This window comes from Natator depressus, chromosome 10 (genome assembly GCF_965152275.1).
Source record: "Natator depressus isolate rNatDep1 chromosome 10, rNatDep2.hap1, whole genome shotgun sequence".
NCBI lineage: Eukaryota > Metazoa > Chordata > Testudines > Cheloniidae > Natator > Natator depressus.
The window spans coordinates 45,725,874-45,745,770 of record NC_134243.1 but is presented as its reverse complement, the minus strand read 5'-3'; the positions used below and the strand labels follow the sequence as shown (position 1 = coordinate 45,745,770).

Sequence of the window (19,897 nt, the reverse complement as noted above, 5' to 3'; positions counted from 1 at the left end):
CACAAGGATTTGTCCTCTACCCGCTATGCCCCTGCATGGGGGCTGGGTATAATAGCATGGAATAGCTTGTCCACAGTACCAGAGCTCTGCTTGACACACCAGAGGAGGCATAGGTGGATTTAAACTATTTTTATGCTCTCCCAATTTTCAGGGCAGCTAGAGGCTGATTCTACCCTGGGCATAACTTAGAGCAGCCTGAGGGCTGCTCTAAGGTCTGCTGGCTTTAGAGTGGCAGGGTAGGGTACTGCAGAGCTGGCCCTCTGCCAGCTGCAGATTGCCCGCTATGCTGAGGGAATTGCCAGTGGGTTGATTAGGGCAGGATTATGACCTTGCTGAGGTGAGCGAGTGGCACTAAGAGGCCATAGCATAGGTCAGAACCTGAGCCCTTGCATTCAGGCCCAAAATAGCAACATGAAATGACTTCTATAGTTGTCTCTGCTGTGCCTGAAAATAAATAGGCCAGGTTCACAGCATGGCTCCCTTGCATTGACTCTTCTGTGATGCAAAACAGCTGCAAAATCCATTTAACTGGCTGGGTAAAATGGATTTCCAGCTGCTTTCTGTCACTCAAGGCGTAAATTCTGCTGGAGCAGTCTGGAGCCGAGCTCCAGTAAATATTTTCAAACCTGTGGGAGCCCTGGTGCTCTCCCCTCCCCGCTCAGGGCTGAAGCCTTGGGGCTCCAGGAAATACTCGGAGAGAATTTAAGACCTGCTGTTACTGGAGTGGTGCAAACAGCTCGAGCATGCTGGTGAATCTGGCCCAGTAGCTCCTTGGTTTGATCTGATCAGACTGTTCTATTTGAGGAAGCTGTGACCTTCATTCTCCCCTGCCTGGCTCGTTGCAGAGCAATGCTGATACTGCTGCAGATTTGTGAGAGCTTGCAGATGCAATTGATTGCTAACCACACAACTCCTTGTGCAACTTGCTCTGTCCTGGGATTGAGCTGCTAGGGCACGAGGGGCCTGGTTTCATTTAGCCTGAGTTCCTATCACATGGGGATCCCAGGGCTGCTCTTGGTATGGGTGGTAATGAGGTCAAGCCCCAGAGCTTGCAGCTAAACACAAGCTGCTTGTTAAATTCCTGGTGTAAATTTCAAGAGAATCCTCTGCAATGAGCTGGGATTCTGCCAATGTATCTGTCGTCTAGCCTGGAAAGATCCCTCTTCCCTGTTTAGCAGAGGGGAATTCATTCCCCATGTTTGTTTGGTTTTTCAGTTGGCTACCAACCACAGTCACCCACATTGGCTTTACAAGCACTCCCGTGCTCATTCTCCCATGCTCCATGCAGCTTAGAGTTGCTTCCAGCTGAGATGAGTTTGGCTCAAGCAGGAGGCGGCCTCGTTTTGGTTCACCCCGCAGAGCCCCGATTCCAGTTTCAGCTGCCGTAGGCCACGCACGTGGGTTTAGACTTGGACGAGGGGTTGCCTGCCCCAGTGTCTCGCTGCAAGCCAGGGAGAAGCAATTTCCCATCTTGCCTGGAGCTTGTCACCAAGTATCAATGTGGAAAGAGCATCAAGGCTTTGCCTAAAAATGGGACTGGATGTTTTCACTCATGCTGGCAGAAACGCAAGTGCAGCTCCCACAGACGTCAGCCGGGTGACGCAGGTGTAAGCGGTGTCAAGGGCTTTCCCTTCGCCCTTCCCTTGCTTCTTGTTACGCAGCCAGAAAGCAGAAGACCAGACGTCCGAAGTGCAGGCAATGTGATGTTTATTGGGATTAATCCCAGCGAGCATATCCACAGCTCTGTATGCTGCAGAGACTTTTTCCCTTTCCTCCTCCTTAGCAGGCCCAAATATACCTGCAGTGCATGCCCCTAGTGCCAGCCCTTACTATTCATGGTCATATTCTGTTCTGGAGGGTCTTGAGTCTGGGGCCTTCGGTACCATCTCTTTTGTATCCCACGGGAGGGGTAGGGAGTGAGGGTATGTACCGGGCAGGGATACCTTTTCTCTGGCTTGTTGTTGTTTCTTATGCCTTCTCCCCCGCCCCCTCCTTGCCCCCTCTTGACTGGTTGCTTGACCTTGTCTTGAGATAGGAGTCGAGGTAGTCTTCAAGTGTACACTTATATATTACGCTCCCACTATACCATGTAACACACAAGCTCTCTCTCTTTTTACCCCATCTGCTTGTGGGCAGATGTAATACACAGTGTCGTTGTTCACACATACGAGTAAGAATATACAAATATGTAAAGTCAAATGGGCAAACAAAACCCAAAATTCTATCTCAGGCCAATCTACAGGCCTGACTGCTACATTATCATCACTAGCACGCCGAAGAAGCGGGAGCTGACTTTGGCTCATTGGCTGCAGGTTAATATATGTTGTTAGCGCAGCTGAGAAACGGGGCAAACCTGGGCTAAGTGCTAGCTGTGTCTGTGGAAGACGCTTGATTCTTCACGCCTTCTTGGGCTGTTATTTATACCTGCGGGGTGCTGAAATGCAGCTGTTCTGATCTGGGGAGCAGGGGCCTCAGGTGGTTACTGGATGTAGGTTGGGGCATCTGGACAGACAGATGGATAGCAAATCGTGAGCACCAACTTGACTGCAGGGAACTGGACTAGCTGGCCACTCAAGGACCCTTCCAGTCATCCGCTTCTATGATTGAGAAGGGCTGGGCCTGTGGCAGTAATTTGAGATCTGAATTTCAAGCCACTGCAAAGTTTGGTGGTATTTGGGTCAGGCCCACTCACTTCTCAAACCCAGTGGCTGGCTCAGAGCCAGCGCCAGAAAACCAACCAAGCCCCAGAGCACAGGGTGGCGAGACCATGAACCAGACAGAGCTAAAACAGCAGCATGAAAGATGAAGTGGTTAGAAAAGCAGAAGGGTTTTGTTTTGTACAGCTGGGCAAAGCTTCTGAGCTTTGCAGCGGCCATGCCAGCTGCTACGCTGAGCTACTTCTGCGCAGATCTGGAGCGACTCTGCTGACGTCATTGGCACCTACCTCACGGGGGTATTAGGAGGAACTCTCTGGGAATAAGTGCTTTGAGGCATAGGGCCAAACCCTTGGCTGATGTAAATCAGCATTGCTCCATTTAAGGTATTGGAACTATGCCACTGTACGCCAGCGCAGGATCTGGCCCATTAAGTGCCATCTGTGTAGCTGAGTACTATTATTACACCAGTGTAACTGAGCGGGATTTGGCCTCTGAAGGCCCTTTCTCACCAGTACTGCCCAAGGTTCACCTCCACCAGTGATAGCAATTGCATGATCTCTGGTGCAGACTGCGGCACTAGGCACTGCATTGTGCAGACCTGCTCTGAACTGAGCGAGACACCAGGTTGGCAAAGATGCCAGAGCCGTGTCTACACTAGTGTTTCCGTCAGAGTTACTACCACAGCTAGTCAGATGGAGCAAACAGATCTAATACATGCAAGTCCAACAGGCAGGTGTGGACGGGTGACTCTGCAAGGAGACAAAACCTCACCCCACGCCACTAAACTCACTTCAGCAAGGGACCCCGACACAAGTTCCTGCGAGCTGTGCATCCGAGCATAGTGCACAGTCGGTGTAACCACCAGCTTCCCCTCCGAGCTCCTTGCAGGGGCGATATTTGCAGAACAGAAAGCAGGGGCAGCTCAATTTCCTTTTTGTATTTCCCCCCCCCTCAGTCTGGATTGGAGCCAGCATTTGATTAGGGTTGTATGGGGTCCTAGAACCAGAGAGATTTAGGGACTCCCCAGTGAGGAGCAGTGCGTACACTGTCAGTGTGCAAAGATATTGTGATGGTCAAGGGACCGTTGGTGGAGCAGTGGGAGGAAGCCAAAGAGGCAACAAATATGGAAACAGTGGACCTGAGTCTCTGTTGATTTGCAGCTTGGGCCAGATCCTCCGAACTGACCCCCCTCTTAGTGGTGCAGCTTGAAAAGGGGGTGGAAGGGCCCTAAGATGGCTGATTCTCAGGCCTGGCTGAAATAGCCCCTATGAGACCACTTTAGGAGCCAGATGGCTGAAGCACAAGGATACACTGGCCACAACCTCCTTTCCTGTGCCTCCTCTGCGGCGGGCTGGGAGGGAGTGATACAGAGCTGGCCATGCCTACCGGAGGATTCCACTCAAGTCTGTACTAAAACACAGCAATGTTGCGTGGCAGTTTAGGACAGGAAGGGGAGAAAACAATTGTCTCCAGCTGACACTGCAGAGGGAAATTAGGGAGGCGGAACCTAGCTACCCAAGTTGGAGGTGGTTAGCTCTTTAGAGGCGGGAGCATCTTTGGTCTGTGTTTGTACAGCACCTAGCACAATGGGGCCCTTTCAGAGCTAGGGCTCCCAGGCCCTCCAGCAATACAAGCAATAACATGAGACTGACAGCCTGGTGCTTTCAGATTGGGGGGATTGCTGACGGGCACAAGCAGACAGGACCTCGTTTTTTCATTTAATCTGAAATACAGCGACTCCAGCAGCACAGTGCCTGCTAACTCAGCTGCGGGGCATTGGCTCCGAGGGAAAAGCACGCTCCACTGTGTCACGCAGGGGTTCTGTGGCCATCTCCCAGGCAGGAACTAACAAGCCCGTCCCCTGTTTCGTCCATGACGACAGCCCAGGGTGGCAGGTCTGGACTCTGCTGACGTGCATGTCGAGGCTGACTGTGAGTAGGACATTTTCTGACAATGCCCCGCAAGAGAATGATCATTAGATGCATGCTACAGAAAGGAACGTTACCCACAGATTGTGTCTCTTCCCCACGGGCCCCGCCTTTCTCAGCAATCGCTCTGTCTGCTGGTCTTGCAAATGAAAGTCTTCCAGCTTCATGATGAAACAAAACAGAAAGCAATAACGTGGATCATGAGCCTTTCTCCTCTCTGAGCAAAATGCTTCCACTGGCCCTGAATCGCTATGGAGGCGCGTTGAAAGGATGATGATGCTAACGTTGTCTCTAGAGGTGGGACGTGTCCTCAGTTATCAGCCCCATTCCTTGCGGTGGGAAGCTGGGAATGACGGTGCTCCCAGGGTGAGAGAGGAACAAGGGAGGGGTTTTTCCAGTCTGCGGCCTTCCTTCCCACGGCATGCCCCCCCGTGCACTCCTCCTCTAGGACGTCCATCTGCCAGGTGTTTTTGCCAGGAGGAGTGCAAGTTGCAAAGAGGAGCTTCCTCTTCTGCTCTCTTTGGACTGTTTTTCATGGTGCATCCTCCCCCAGCTCAGAACCAGAAGCTGGGCAGAGGTGCCAGGCAGTGAATCAGCAGCTGGTGGAGGGGGACGAGGGGGCCCTGCAGCTGTGCACTCCCCCTCCCCCTTCTCCCCCATTTGTTGCTACCTGGGTTTTCTTCTCCCCAAGGAGAGGGGATAATGGAGGGCTAGGCATGGCATGGGCAGGGGCTGGGTGAACTTGCCTGGGGCTAATGCACTTTAACACTGAGCTGGAGTGCTTCCTGGTACTTAAGCCAGAAGGAATGCAGGCCTGATGCCCATCAGTCCTGACCTGCAGCCTCCTCCAACCCCATCCCATGATCCCAGCCCTGCCCAGGCACCTCGGTCCTGACCTGGCTTAGGAGTAGGGGGGGATGCAGGCGGGGAGCTCTGGGTTTTTCCTCCTGGAATCTGGGCACCGTGTGGCATCAGAGCCCTCAGCACAGGGGGGACTGTTGATAGTTCCTGGGGCCCCAGGGCAGGGTCTGTGCTCACCCGGGCAGGGGCTACATCCAGTGATGAGCTGCCAAAATCTTAACAACGGGTTCTCTCCTCACCCCACGAGGGGGTCGTTGCCCACCCCCTCCCCCCAGGACTCCTGCCCCATCCAACCCCCCCGCGTTCCTTGACAGCCCCCCCAGGACCCCTGCCCCATCCACCCCATCCCCTGACTGCCCCCAGAACCAGGCAGGAGGGTCTCGTGGGCCACCGTAGTGGGTGCCCACCCCACCCCTGAGAACCAGAGGCACCTGCCAGGGGGTGAGGTGGGGAGTCCCGGCGGTGCTTACCTGGGGCAGCTCCCAGGAAGCATCCGGCAGGTCCCTCTGGCTCCTAGGGGCGGGGGAGCATAGCTGGGGGGGAGCATGGGGAGCAGCTGCTCCCCCTCTGATCACATCAAAAGTTGCTCCTTAGGCGCCGACTCCCTGGGTGCTCCGGGGCTGGAGCACCCACGGGGAAAATTGGTGGGTGCAGAGCCCCACCGGCAGCTCCCCGCCCCGCGCCCGGCCCCAGCTCACCTCCACTCCGCCTCTGCCTCCTCCCCTGAACGCACTGCCCTGCTCTGCTTCTCTGCGCCCTCCCCCCCCCCCCCGGCTTCCCGCGAATCAGCTGTTCGGCGGGAAGCTGGGGAGGACTGAGAAGCAGGCCGCGGCTTCCCGCTCAGGCCAAGGATGGAGGAGGTGAGCTGGGGCAGGGAGCGGTTCCCCTGCACCCCCCCCCCCACGGGGTTATCTGCTGCGGCGCGGGCGGCCCTCCTTGCGCCCCTCCGCCCAAGCTCACCTCCGCCTCCCTGGGCCTGAGCGGGAAGCCGCCACTTGCTTCTCAGCCTGCCCCGGCTTCCCGCGCAAACAGCTGATTCGTGGGAAGGGGGGGGCGGAGAAGCAGAGCGGGGCGGCGCATTCAGGGGAGGAGGCGGAGTGGAGGTGAGCTGGGGCCGGGGGTGGGGGCGGCAGGGAGCTGCCAGTGGGTGCTCTGCACCCACCAAATTTTCCCCTTGGGTGCTCCAGGGCCAAAGGCGCCACTTTTGGTGGGTTAAATTTAGAAGCCCTTTTAGAACCGGTCGTCCCTCGCGGAACAACCGGTTCTAAAATGGCTTCTAAATTTAACAACCGGTTCTAGCGAACCGGTGCAAACCGGCTCCAGCTCACCACTGAGTACATCGGATAATCTGCCCAGCATAGGAGGGAGCAACTGGATCAGGTTTCAGAGTAGCAGCCGTGTTAGTCTGTATCCGCAAAAAGAACAGGAGGACTTGTGGCACCTTAGAGACTAACAAATTTATTTGAGCATAAGCTTTCGTGAGCTACAGCTCACTTCATCGGATGCGTTCAGTGGAAATTCCACTGAATGTATCTGATGAAGCGAGCTGTAGCTCACGAAAGCTTATGCTCAAATAAATTTGTTAGTCTCTAAGGTGCCACAAGTCCTCCTTTTCTTTTTGCGGATCACATTGTCTCCCGAAGCTGAGCCCTCACTGACCCGGAGAGGAGTCTGGCTTTAGCTCGCTGGCAGGCGAGGGGAGGCGTGTTTCTCTTTTCTGCCTGGATGGTGGTGTTCTCGCTTCCCTTTGGGATGTTGTTGTTCTGGTGCAAGTTTCCAGGCTGCAGCTGTTGCTCTCCCTTCCGCCCATTGTTCCTGGCCAGGCAGGTGGATGGGGGAAGAGAGGTGAAGTATCTCAAAGCCGCTCGGGGCTGCTTCAGTCACAGGAGCAGCTCTCGAAAGGGTCACGGCAGCAATGAAGTGTTGCAAAGGGAGCTCTCTCCACAACAGGCCGTGTGGGGGAGGGAAGCACAGTACTGCAGGCATCTAGGGCAGAATGGTGCCCTCATCGTCCCAGCAATGGGCAGGGCCATCGGGGAAGCGGCGGGGTTCTGCTGCATGAAGGGAGGGAAGGCCGAGTTCTGCAGGAGGCCTGAGCGCCCTGGCACCGCACAGAGCTCAGTTGTGGATCAGCTCCGGGCGTGCCGGGGCACAAAGTGGATGAGGACGGGGTAGGAGACGAGATGGGTGGAGTTGGAGGACCCATTTCTTGCTGCGTGGCACCCTCTGTTCTTCCCCTCCCCCGCCCTCCCCATCCCCTGTGGGGGATGGAGAGGGGATTTGTCCCCTTGCCCAGCTTCCCACTGCCTGGGCCAGCTACTCAGGCTGGGCCCTGGGCTGAGGATTTGTCCATTAATGCACCATATTGACCAAGAACCTACATGGATGGAGGGCCTTGTTGCTACTGAGGAACTGTGCTGGGCTAAGCAAGAATTGCTGAGGAGGGCCTTAGCATGACTACGCTGTAAGGGTGGCCAGGTGTCTGGCACTTTACATGTCATGAACTGGACCACCTTCATGCCTGTGCATCCCTATAGCCCCACTGGAGCCCCACACAATCAGGATGGGGGGTGAGTGGGGTCTGTGATGGGGGGGGTGAGTGCAGGGTCTGCCCTCTTCTAGCCGTGTGGCTTGGCCCATCCCTGGTGTTGTCCCCAGCCGAAGGTGCCTGCCTTGCCCACCAGAAGGAGCAGAGGGATCTGGTGATTTGGTGCCTCAGGGGCCCAGATAGGAGCTGCTTCTGGCTTTAGCCCTTGATTGCTGGAACTTCGGGGGCTGGGCACGGCGGGGTGGGGTGGGGTGAGAATGGGGCAGTCTCTGTAGCAGGGATGGGGGGTGGGGGCTGGGTGGGGACTGGGTGGGGACTGGGTGGGGGCTGGTGAACCCATCAGCAGGGAGTGGGGGCCCCATGATGTGTGTCTCAGTGGGCATGGGGGGCCCTGGCTGGGACATGCCAGAACTGAGCTCTGGGTTTTCCCTCCTAGTGCCTGTGCCCAGGCCCCATTAGCACGCGCCAGGGGGAGCTCTCAGCAGAGATTGGTCTGGGGGCCCATCCCCCAGGTGTCAGGGCTGGGTCTGTTCTCTCCAGCCAGGGGCCAGGTCTGAGAACTCTTCAGCCAACGTTGGAAGCTGTTTCCGGGGCCCGAAAGTCTCAGGTAGGAGCCTGGCTTGACTGCCGCTGTGTCTCTGGGGCTGCGCGGGCAATGGATGGTTTGTGGGTGTAGACTTGGAAGGGGGGTGTTTCCCATCCACTGTCTTGGAAGCCCAGAAAATATTCTGGTTTAGGGTTGAACCCTGGGGAAAGTTTGGGCAGGTTCCAAGGGGAGGGACAAATATTCCACCTGGTCCTCAGGGGATGGGGGATGTGGTGTGTCCCTTCTTTCCCCCACCCCTTTGGGGCCTCCTCTTTCCCCTGCCCAGAGGGAGGCACCTGGTGCTTCAGTTCAGCATGAGCAGGCTGGATCTGATGCCCCCCAAAAGGCTGTAGATGGGGGAGCATCTTCTCTCTCCTTGGAACCAGGGCGCCCCCTCACCTGCAGTCCCACCCCGCTGCCCAGGCTGTCTGGGGGAGGGGGGTTTTGCACCACAATGGCTTGGCTTGGCCTAGCCCAGCCGCCCCCAGGCGCCCCTTATGTCTTGTTCCCTGCAGAAGCTCCAGGGGAGCGGCCAAACCCCCAGCTCTCAGGCCAGCAGCAGAGGTAGGAGCCACTCACTCCTCAGCTATCGTGCTCTGCTTTTCCAGCGGCTGGGGGCAGGAATGGCGGAGGTCCCATAGCATTGAGGAGGAGGGGGTCACACTGGCCAAGTGCGGTGGCGGGGGTGGGTTGGCTCTGACCCCGGGAAAACACAAATGAAAGGAATTCGGGGTTGGGGGTTTGCAGATTCCACAGCCTGCTGCTTCATACAACCAAGGGGCCTCATCCCAGTCACCACAGTATCTCCCCGTGGTCACTCTATTCGGGCTGGTTCTGCGCTCCACTCACCTAGGGTCACTCACTGACTTCAGTGGGGTCTCTCCTAATTGACACTGGGGGCAGAATCTGACCCAACTGCTAGTGAACGCTGGGCAGTCTCCCCCCATCCACCTCTCCCCAAATGAGAAGGAATCCTGCCCCAGCGGGGGAAGGGAGGCTATTGGAGTGGTGTCACCAAGGGGAGGGGCAGAACTTTCCAAGGGGCCCCACTTCAGCTGCTTGGGGCCTGACGCCCAGAGAGGCTAAGCTCCTACTGCTCCCCCAACTTCACTGGGCAAGGGGGGAGCTCAAAATGGAGATGGATCTTTCCTGCCCTGCTCCTCCGTTGCCTGGCCCTGGGTTTGTGTCCTGTTATGTGTTGCCTGTAACTAGGGACGGGGAAGGGGCTAACTAACCCCCAACCCTTTGGGTCATTTGTTATGTGTTATTTACAAGGTTAAAGCAGGTAAACACACACATACACAAATGAGTTACAGTCAGGTCACACAAGGTAGTGGCAACTTCTATAATAAACAGACTCTGTATGGCCTTTAGGGTAACCCAGGCAAAACACCTGGGGACTCCTTGCTTATGCTTAGGAATCCTCGCCCCTCAGAGATCAATCAGCAAAGGAACAATAAGTTCTCCTTAACAGGCATTTTTATTTCTTTCACCCAACATTCAAGCTGTGACGGGACGAAGGCTTGTGCACTGCACCCTCTTCAGGGCTCGGGGGGAGCAAGTCTTTATTTTGCTGGGGAGGAGGTAACGCCTCTTATGGTGAACAGGTATTTCACACGTGGTTGTGCTTCTTCCCTGGCTGTGGGGGATTTACAATCTTAGCAAACATTTTTATAGTTACAATGTAAGCATTGAACACTACCTTATAACATGGGGTACAGATATTGTAGGTAAGATTAATACAGGCAGCATCCTACGAGCATTTCATAAAATCTAAACACACTTTTATAACTCTAGTATCTGTTTTAACTATCGTAACCCACAGGGGAGCCAGACTGGTTTCCAGCTCTGCCTTTGTCAATGTGCAGTGAGGCTTGCGCCTTGGCATGAGTTGGCCCCTGGTCTGCCAGGGTCACACTGGAATTGTGAATGGGGCCTGATCCGGTAAGCAGCCTCTAAGCACACCTATTGGATGGGGCCCCACATGCAACTTAGGCAGAGGAACACCTAACTTCCCCCAGTTCACGATTCACTCTGGGGCTTAGCGGGGAGATAGTGCCTTCCTCCAGGTGTCTGTGCACATGCCCAGAGGCTGAAACACGGGCACTTAGGGAGCTTTATACTGTAAAAACGTAGGTACTAAGTGAATTTAGGCACCTACAGAGTTTGCTGTATAGTTTGTGGATCACAGTGGAGCCAAACCCAGGATTTACAGGCCTAAATCTGGGATTGGGGGGCCTGGATCCCTTTGTGGTGAAGCCTACCCTTACAGTGTTTTCCCCAGGAACTGAAATTAGGGGGGGTGTTCGAATTTACGGGGGGTGGAGGTCAAGGCCGATGAAGGGTAAGACCTTGAGGGTGAAGGTGGGCAGTATGGCACCATAGTAAAAACTCAAAAAAAATTTCATGACCATTTTATTAGATTTAACTCATGTTTTAAAATCATCACACAAATTAAAGTTGGCTACTCAAGCCTTCTATGAAGCACTGCATCTACATCCTTCTTTGTTTCTTGTTATAATTTTGCACAACTCTGTTAATGAACTTCTTGAATGCAATGTGTTTATCTTTGGTGGCTTCTCATGTGTCCAGTACTTCCATTCCTTCAATTGATATGCTCATTAGTTCATTCACATGATCAGGCAGAAGGCGACTTCTTTCAAACACAAAATTCTATTCAATGATGAAAGAGAACACTCAACTGTAGCTGTTGTGACTGGGAGTAGCAAGAGATGAATTCCTACTTCTTTTAGCCCAGGAAACATAGCATAAAGATCAGGTCGAGCCACTAGTGATGATAAAAAAAGAAGTTGAAGTCAAATCTTCATTCATTTGTCGTAGGATATTCCACTCTGTGTTCAAATTCTCTATTCTGTCCTGAGCACATGGCAGCCCCATTGCTGGTAGTGCCTCACTCCACTCAACTGTCGGTGTTTTATAGGACAGGGATCTGTAAAAGTTACGTAGAGGTTGAGTAGAATCTAGAAGTCGCTGTTGTAAATTTTTAAGAATCAAGTCTGTACTTTTTCAGTTGTCTTAACACACACTTCTTGTCCTCTTCACTTAAGGGTTCAATATAAATGCCTTCATTAGTCAACTTCTGGACTGAAGTCTTTGCTTCTTCCAGTACTTTTTCAGTGGATAGCTCTCTGATTGATCCAAATGTAGCTTCTGGACAAAGATCTACTACTGCTGTAGCAGATGCCTGGATGGCATTGTTTAATGATCCGAGTGGTTTCAACAGTAGATTTACAAGAGAGAGAATGGCAATAGTCTTCTCTGAATGTAGTAGCAAAAGTAATCTACCAGCCTCACTACTTAGATCTATTCCATCTTGGTAGATATTTTTCAAAGCCAGTAATAACGGCTGGAATTAAGACAACAGCCAAGGATCGCTCATGAGAAAGCCAGAGGGTTTTCCCAGGTTGGACTAATTTAACTTCAGTCCCAGTATATCTTCTATATTTTCCAAGATATTCAGTCTTTTTGGACTCTTGTTGAAAAAAGAATATAATGAAGATATTAATTGTATAGCTTTTTAAAATGTCTTTTGAAGAGTCTGCAGCTCGTACTAGTGCTAGTTGGAGTAGATGGCCTCTGCAGTGTGTATAGGAGAGATTAGGGTTACACTTTTGTCTGAGCAAAGTTTGTACTCCACCATGTCTTCCAGAGAAGTTTGCAGCTCCATCAAATGCACAAGCAGCCATCATGCTCAGTGAATGTTCTGTTGTTGAATTGTTCTTCTGCTCCGATTGTACTTTGACTAGCAAAGTGATGGCGTGGAAAGCTAAAAACAGAATCCTCTACAACTGAGCTTTCAGCAAAGGGATATAAAGAAATCCAACCACACTTGAAAGGCCGACCATTTGCAGAAGGATATGAATCCATCTTGGGCTGTACTGGTTGTTCCTCTTTGTGCAGTGATATATCTATGGCTGTGGAGATGTTGTTTTTCCTGACATGAACAGGTAAAACTCTGTTTAACACAACCTTCTACCCTTGCTGGTGAGGTCAGCGCACTCAGGACATTCTTAGAGGTGTAGTTGGTGGCCACTGATGTACTGGCACAAGGATCGTTATCATAAGTGGTGCATGAACCCCACATTCAGGGAGGCTAGCTCCCTACCCCGCCTCTTCTGCCCAAGGCTCTGTCCCCCAGCTCTTGCCTGCTGGGACTGGAGGAGCCCCGAGCCCCTCACTGTGGCCGGAAGAGCCCCGGCCTGTCTCGAGCCTTGGCCACCTGGAGGAGCTCTGAGCCCTGCCTCCCCAAGCCTCCATTACGCACCACCCATGATCATTATCCAGTCTGTTTTGTTGTGTTGACTGCAGGGACAATGTTACTTGAGGAAGCATTTACACAGTTCATTTTCAAGGATGGTTCTTCACTTTCACAATTTTCATTGTCAGGGGCCATTCTTTTTAAAAAGTATTCCTCTGCTGCAGTGGTACAGGTGCCATTGTACACGGGGAAAAAAATCAAAAAGCTTTTAAGCATAAAAACAAAATAATATAACAATAGTGTAGATTTGATTTGATTACTATATTTGTATTAAATATTTTTCAAAGACAGCACTGAAGTGCCTTTCAATGATGCAGTGAATGCGTGTGCAATTAATGAAACAAAAAAACATACAAAACACTGTGAAGCAAAAATAAGTGGTTTTTTCAACACTTCCCCGCTCCCCTTTTTTATGTAGTTCAAATAAACAAGGTATTACGGTATAAAATGAAGCAGACTTTGCCTGAAGCCTGTCTGTGGGCTTCAGCCAATATTGAAGCGACAGAATAAAGAACCAGTGGAATATGACATAAGCAACTTAAATGGGTGATTTTTTTTAAACCGAAGTAAAATAAAAGGCCAAATAAAGACACAGATACAGTTTTAAAAAAATACTTACCAGAGAGGATGGAAAACCACATCTGAAAAGTGGAATTCTTCCAACCTCCAGCAGGGTCTGTGTACATACATTTGTGGGGGAAGTCTAGGACTGGGAGTGTGTTGGGGTCCCCCTGCAGTAGAACCAGGCTGGTGAGAGCCAAGGTGTGACTGGCAGGTTGCAGTTACACAAAAACATCTGGTGGTGACCTGCATGCTAGTGGCTGGTTACAGGGCAAGGGGTGACACAGCTTCCCACTGCTGTGGATAGCACCCCGGTATGTTACAAGCAGCCAACAGGTTATACTGGGCAGGGGTGGGGGTGGGGGGGTTACTGTCTGATATTCCTTCACAATGTGCACAGAGGAAACTGGTGAGTAGAGTTGTGTAAAATGGCACCACTGTGGCGCTAGTCTTCCTATGGATGTTCTAGCAGACTGAACTCTGAAATCCCCTGCTTCTAGTGTCCAGTCCTTCAAAGGCAGTTCCCAGTTGACTGGGCACTTGTTGGAAAACTTTAGATTAGGGGTCTCAAAGTCCCGCCCCGCTGGCCATCTGCGGCCCGAGAACCTTCCCACTGCGGTCTGCGGAGGAGAGACGTGTGCAGACATGCTGCCCGATGTCTGCTGCGGGCACTGTGCCCCGCAGCTCCAATTGGCTGGGGGAGATGGACAGAGATACCATCGTTAGTTGCGGGGCAGAGTCAGCCATGGAGGCAGCATCATTAGTTGCCGGGCAGAGTCAGCCATGGGGGCAGCATCCCTTTTTTTCACAATGAATATAAACAAGTCAACCACAACGACCGAACACAACTCTCTGGCGCACACCTTGCTGCAATCCTGAAGGTTTCAACTGCTCAGTCTCTGAGGCCAAACATCAACAAACTGACAGAACTGAAACGTTGCCAGATGTCTGGCAAACACTAAACACTCTCTGGCAGGCGAAGAATTGTAGAACGTTGTATGACTTGAAAGTTTTATTATTTCTAAGAAATTCGAAATAAAAAATACAATATAAACATTTTCTTTTCTGAACACCATCTTCAGTGACATTATTGGCCCGCGGGGAGGATTTGAGGACTGGCACTGGCCCTAAGGTAAATTGAGTTTGAGACCCCTTCTTTAAATCTTGTTTCTGTCTGTCTGAGGCTCATTCTCAGCTTATCTCAATGGCTTTTCAAATGACCTGTATGCTAGTGTTAACGCTTCCATGTCTGGTTCTTCCCAGATGACCCCAGACTCCCTGGTTTACAGAACAAGCCTGAACTATAACCCCACCCCTGCCAGCAACCAAGTGATCCTGAGAACCAATCCAGCTGTGATTCCCATTGAGTGTCACTATTCCCATTGAATGTCTGAGATGGTCAGATCCCTCCCTCCCATTCAGTCCCTGTTGTGGGATCTAGCTCAGTGACAGGTTTGCTCCTCTCCCAGGAAGGACAATGTGAGCAGTAAAGCCATCAAGCTGATGTGGGTTCCCTTCAGCTCCACCCTGTCTGCTGAGGAGAGGCTGGATTTCTCCCTGCACCTGATGAATGGTAGGTGGGAGGAGCCTTCAGGGGAGCCCAGCACTGCCTGCCTGTCTGTCCTGCTCACTGTGAACTTGCCTTGCAGATGACTGGAGTGCTGAGAGACCCTCCAATGGATTCCAGCTGGGGGAGGTCATGCATATCCAAGCTGATGTCAGCACTGGGAATCATGTGGCTCTTTGGCTCTTTGTGGACAACTGTGTGGCCACCCTGACCCCAGACAGGGACTCCTCTCCTCGCTATGCTGTCATTGACTTCAGTGGGTAAGAGCTGGGAGCCCTTTCTAGTCTAAAACAAGACTGATCAGGGACTCTTACTGAACCTTGGTTCTTGTGTGCAGGTGCCTGGTGGATGGGAGATCAGATGACATCCCCTCAGCCTTCATATCCCCCAGGCAGGACACACTGCAGTTCATGGTGGATGTGTTCAGGTTTGCAGGAGACGGTGAGCTCCCAGATTTCTGCTCCAGTCAGATCTCCAGGCTAAGCAGGTGTTAGTGTCCCCTGGGATGGTTCTAACCCCTCTTCCCACTTCCCCTCAGATCTAGATCACCTGCCATCTGAAAGTCACTGCAGCTGAGCAAGCCCCAGATTCCTTGAACAAGGCTTATCCCTTCAACAAAGCAGGTGACGTGAGCAGCTGGAGTAGGACCCTATGGAGGTGATGGTTTGTGAGCAGGTGGGGTTGGTGGGATGGGCAGCCTGGAGAGGACAAGTCTTACTGTAAGTGACTCTGCCACTTCTCCTGGTCTAGCTGGTCTCCAGTGGAAGGCACCAGAGATATCTACGGCTGTGGTGAGACTGGGAACTGTGGGTTGCTTGGAGCAGTGGTTCTCAGCCAGAGATTTGGGACCCCCTGGGGGGCTGCAAGCAGGTTTCAGGGGTCCACCAAGCAGGGCTGGCATTAGATATGCTGGGGCCAGGGCAGAAAGCCAAAGCCTGGTCACATGGGGCTGAAGCCCAGGGCCCTGAGCCCTGCCACCTGTGGCTGAAGCCTGAGCAACTTAGCTTCACGGGGTCCCCTGTGGTGTGGGGTCCCAGGCCATTGCCCTGCTTGCTACCCCCTAATGCTGGCCCTGGCTTTTATATGCAGAAAACAGTTGTTGTGGCACAGGTAGGCTGTGGAGTTTTTATAGCATGCGGGGGACGGGACTCAGAAAGGAAAAGGTTGAGAAGCCCTGGCTTGGGGGACAGTCCAGGAGAGGCAGCCCTCTGGACAAAGGACCAGGGAGATGCTTCCAGAGAGATGTGGCCCCTGGGCATGGTAGGTTCTGTGATTCCCCACCCAACCTGTGTAGGGGGGCAGGGTATACACCTTTGCCCTGAAGAACAGAGGCTGGCTTGGTCAAACTGACCCCCTATTTTAAGGGGTCCTCATCCCAACATGAGTGGGGGAGGGTGTATCTAATGAAATATTAATGTGCTCTTGGTAACACTCTTGTATCCCCACACAGGTGAGTCCTCAGTGAGGGTAGCAGAGGCTCATGTTGTGGTAGGACCCCTATTAATCCTAGATGCCTAGCAAGGGTCCAAGGATCTCCTAGAAGACCAACATGAAGCAATGCAGGCAGCATCACATGGTACCTAGTGACTGACCTGCATGCATCTTGGAGAGATTTCTGCATTGTGTTATGAATCTATTTCTCTGTTGGTGGAGGACTGGGAGCTTCCACCCACCTGGGAAAAATCCTGAAGTCTCATCCTGGGGCAGGGTGGGGGGAATTATTCATAACAGTGAGGGTTGAAGAGGGAAGTAGCAAAAATCTACACCCTATCCTGAAGGATGATCCCTCACTCTCACAGATCTTGGGAGACAGGCCAGTCCTTGCTTACAGAAGGACTGTAAACCCCCCTGCCTGAAGCAAATACTCACCAGCAACCACACACCACACAACAAAAACACTAACCCAGGAACTATCCTTGCAACAAAGCCCGTTGCCAACTCTGTCCACATATCTATTCAAGGGACACCATCATAGGACCTAATCACATTAGCCACACCATCAGAGGCTCGTTCACCTGCACATCTACCAATGTGATATATGCCATCATGTGCCAGCAATGCCCCTCTGCCATGTACATTGGCCAAACTGGACAGTCTCTACGCAAAAGAATAAATGGACACAAATCAGACGTCAAGAATGATAACATTCAAAAACCAGTCGGAGAACACTTCAACCTCCCTGGGCACTCAATTACAGACCTAAAAGTCGCAATACTCCAACAAAAAAACTTCAGAAACAGACTCCAATGAGAAACTGCAGAATTGGAATTTATTTGCAAACTGGACACCATTAAATTAGGCTTGAATAAAGACTGGGAGTGGATGGGTCATTACACAAAGTAAAAACTATTTCCCCATGCTAATTTTTCCCCTACTGTTACTCACACCTTCTTGTCAACTGTTGGAAATGGGCCATCCTGATTATCACTACAAAAGTTTTTTTTCTCCTGCTGATAATAGCCCACCTTAATTGATTAGTCTCGTTATAGTTGGTATGGCAACACCCATTTTTTCCATGTTCTCTGTGTATATATATCTTCCTACTGTATTTTCCACTGCATGCATCTGATGAAGTGGGTTTTAGCCCACGAAAACTTATGCCCAAATAAATTTGTTAGTCTCTAAGGTGCCACAAGTACTCCTCGTTCTTTTTGCTGAAACAGATTAACACGGCTACCACTCTGAAATGGGGGGTGGGTTCTCCACTGAATACCTGCCCCAGTCCATCACAACTAGGCTGTGAAGAGCCTTGGTGGCTAGGCTGATGCACCAAGCTGTGGTCTATGATCAACAGTTCTGTAGGCTGAATTATAAAGCAATTGCTGCCCATCATACTAGGCAGCACCACCCCAGGGCCCTCCAAAAGCCATGCTGCACAAACACAACTCCCAGTTGCTCCAGATGCAGTGTCTGGTAATGCATGAAGCAGAGTGAGCTCCCAGTTGTGGGATGTGCAAGTGACAGGGATGTGGCAGAAGTTCTCGGTTCCAGTTCTAACCCTGGCTTTCCTCTTCCAGCAGCCGTAGATCCTGCGCTGCTGGTGGGGTTGAGCGCGGCAGCTGCTACCCCAGCTTTGGCCTGTCTTACTGTGGGACCTTTTCTTGTAGGCACAAACTCCAGCCAGTCCCTGCCCGAGCTGTCAAGTGACACTGCCATCAGTGCAGAGTAAATGAAGAGCACTGAGCAGACTGAGGTGGCTGCTGCCTGCCTGAGGGCGATGTTCCCGCTAGTGAATGGGCGAGGAAGGAGGTGACCCCTTTAGCTGTATCCCAGACTCTCCCACGAGAAGCTCCTCCCTGGGGTGGGCTGGAGCGGGGGTGACCCCTGTATTGCCTGGAATGCTGCTGTGAATGCTGTTAATGAGCAAGGGGGCCAGGAGGTCAGACCCCTGGGCACTTTGGAAAACACCTTTATTCCCCTTCAGGAGCCTCCCTGGGAGAGGCAGGGTATGCGGCAGGGAGCTGCATTTCAGAGTGGGGCTTTGTTTCCCAGGAGCCCCATGTTGCTACTCTTGGGGGTGTATGTGTGGAAATCCTTGTGTGGTGCTGCCAGGGAACTAGCTGCCACAGGATGAAGGTGAGGTCAACAGCACCTCATGTGTTCCTGTTCCGCCCTGGAGCTGCGGACTCAGCCCTCCTGCTGTCTGTTCCTTGTCGCAGGGGGGAAGGTAGGAGTCCCCCAAACCCGCTGGCCTTCATGGATTTGCGATCTGAAGGGGTCAGCTTAAACCTACCTCTAGCTCTCCATTGAAATTACCCTGAGAGCCTCCTGCTAGGAGACACTCCAGCGCCTCTCCCCACCTAGTGTGCTCACGAATACCATGGAGACCACAGACCCCGCTCAGCTGGGATAACTGTCCAGCTCTGTTCCTGCCCCATTGCCCATCACAGCCCCACCACTCAGGGGGTTGGAGGCTCAGGGGGTGGGAGCAGGGACTCCACAGGTCCCGGGCTCAGTCCCCTCCCCAAGCTCCTGGTCCTGGCTGAATGGATTTGGAAGAGGAGTTAGTGGGGAGGGTCCCTCCTTTCCCACCCTGATTCCAGTAACCGACATCCCATGGTAAGCCATTTCTAGGAGCCAGGCACGAGTTAATGCTCTCGGGCTAGCATGGCAAGGTCTTGTGCATGGCTCTGCTGCTTGGGGGGCATGGCTGAGCCCAGCTGCTCAGAACAGCTGGTGCGTGGATGGTGTCATCTCTGCTCAAAAGGCCAACTCCAGCCTCCCTTGGTGAGAGTTTGGGCTGGATTTTGGTGCAGCTGGGTGTCCTTTGTCCTACAAAAGGAAACCTGGTGGGTCTGTGCCCAGCAGCCTTTGGCTAATTACAATAGTGAACAGGTGCTGCCAAAATTTCAAGAGCTCAGAACCCAGGGGGTGCCAGGGCTGTAAGAATGGCCTGGGGGGCATGGCACAGAGTGGGGATTCGGGTGCCAGGACTGTAAGAATGGCCCTGGGGGTGGGGCATGGGGTGGGGACTCGGGCGCCAGGACTGTAAGAATGGCCCTGGGGGGCAGGACACGGGGTGGGGACTCGGGTGCCAGGGCTGTAAGAATGGCCCTGGGGGTGGGGCACGGGGTGGGGACTTGGGTGCCAGGGCTGTAAGAATGGCCCTGGGGGGCAGGACACGGGGTGGGGACTCGGGTGCCAGGGCTGTAAGAATGGCCCTGGGGGTGGGGCACGGGGTGGGGACTCGGGCGGCTGGGTTCCATTCCCCTCTTGGCCCCAGGTTTCCTGTGGGACCTCGGGCAATTCATTTCCCTGAGCCTGGGCCTCCATTCCCCACCCCCCATGATGGGGATAGCATGTGGAAGGGTGTGGGGAGGGTAGTACACATTAGTGACTGTGAGGCACTGGGTTCCTGTGGTGACAAAGGTCAGATAAGCAGGGCTGGACTTTCAGTACAGCTCAGCATC

General features: G+C 52.8%; 1 pseudogene; it reads left to right on the top strand.

Moving 5' to 3' along the window:
- Positions 1 to 14,665: 14,665 nt before the first annotated feature.
- LOC141994664 (zona pellucida sperm-binding protein 3-like) lies at positions 14,666 to 18,156 on the top strand (annotated as a pseudogene).
- Positions 18,157 to 19,897: the final 1,741 nt, after the last annotated feature.